Source organism: Centropristis striata, chromosome 4 (assembly GCF_030273125.1).
Source record: "Centropristis striata isolate RG_2023a ecotype Rhode Island chromosome 4, C.striata_1.0, whole genome shotgun sequence".
Lineage (NCBI taxonomy): Eukaryota > Metazoa > Chordata > Actinopteri > Perciformes > Serranidae > Centropristis > Centropristis striata.
The window spans coordinates 26,190,666-26,192,354 of record NC_081520.1 but is presented as its reverse complement, the minus strand read 5'-3'; the positions used below and the strand labels follow the sequence as shown (position 1 = coordinate 26,192,354).

The window sequence follows — 1,689 nt, the reverse complement described above, 5'->3', positions numbered from 1 at the left end:
TATAGAATCTTACTCTAAATAGGGTAGATGAAGTTTAAGCAGATGCAGTAAATGTATTTAGTTTAATCATAAGCTGTATCCCAATGTCAAGGATCCTTCCTTGGTAGGATCCTTCCTTCGGAGTCGGGTCCTCCGGAGACGAGGCAAGAGTCCTTCCTTTCACTGGTGTAACGCATAAATGGGACAGACTTCGGAGTGTGCAGCTGTGCGTCATTGCATAATTGGACGTCCTGCTTAAATTCAGCACCGCCCTCAACCTTTTGGCTAAGATCAAGTGTAGTATCTGTTCTTATCAGTTTAATAAAAATAAATAAATAAAATCAGCGCCGCAATTTCAAAATCAGTTCAAGACATGGATGTATCTTTGGCATCAGCACTCTGACACATATTTGTGAAAATGGAAGAAGATGCTTTAAGATTGAATCTCCACGATTTAGCAAGTAAAAGCCACAAAGTGGATTAAACCTGAATATTTAACTGATCCTGGCTGAATTTGGCCGCTACTTAGTTTATAAAAGCAGCGGAGCATAATTCATCATGGAAATATGTTCTGTGATTTTTTATTTTTTATTTTACAGTACAGTACAATAACAGTTATTTCTAAATAACAATAACGGATAATAGCGGACTTTCGGTCCCTGTAAACACCATAAAGAAATGTTTAACTTTCTGAATGGCATAGTTGCACATAGTACATCATCATCTTGTTATGGTGGTGTTTGGAAAGGAAGCAAGCGCACGGCCAGTAGAGGATAAATGCCTCGCAGGGCGTTTTATTTAGTGACCAGGGGTGGGGATGGAGCAGGCAGGGTGCCTGGGTTCAGCTGGCACACCTGGGCAGGTTCTGTGGGGAACACAGAGGACGTGGATTAGGATACATGCAACAAACTCCAAACTAGACAAAGGATTTAGATTTAGCATGTAAAAATAGCAGCGAGGACGTGATATACTTGCCAGGCGTTTCTATCGAGAGATCTGGCGATGTGTGAGTGGAAGACCCGGGTTTTTGTAGACAGCAAGGTGAGGTGATTATTGGACGCAGGTGTGCAGTTCCCAACTGTGGCTCGTTCCCCTGATCAGCTCCATTGGGAACACCTGTGCTGTGCTGGGTGCCAGCTCGTTGGGAACGAGTGCGGCAGGTGTGGGTAATGGAGGCAGGGAGTAGATGTGGAGGTGAAACCGTAACACATCTGACGCGTATAAATTAATTAACAATAACTTTAGCGACTGAGACGGCATTAATGTATCAAGATGACGTTCATTATCTTTAGCTAAATATTCTGGCATTTGTTTATGTATATGTTTTTGCTTGACTTTGAACACACGTTTTGTAAGTTATGTGACAACATTCAGTGTAAACTGAAATACTTATTTAAATGCATATTGCACCGCCGGCGTCGCTGTTTCTACGCTCGCCATTTTTAAATCTCCCGGTAGACCGGTGTGCGCAATGCTTTATGGGTAGTCGGAGCGCACGGAGGATACACACATGCATCCTTGGAATTTGGGCAAAAGAAGGACTCAGGACTCACTTCAAATCCAGCCGTTTGAGCATCCTTCCTTGACATTGGGATACAGCCATAGTTTAAAAACAATATTAGCACATGATCATTGTATCAAAGCATCTTGCATGCACAGAGAGGGCACACACACACACACACACACACACACACAAACATAGTGAATTAC

At 42.6% G+C, this 1,689-nt stretch overlaps 1 non-coding gene across 1 annotated transcript; it reads left to right on the top strand.

The window, feature by feature from the left end:
* Positions 1 to 245: 245 nt before the first annotated feature.
* Positions 246 to 428, top strand: LOC131970823 (U2 spliceosomal RNA). The gene has a single exon (XR_009394240.1). It is a non-coding gene; the product is annotated as a U2 spliceosomal RNA (small nuclear RNA).
* Positions 429 to 1,689: the final 1,261 nt, after the last annotated feature.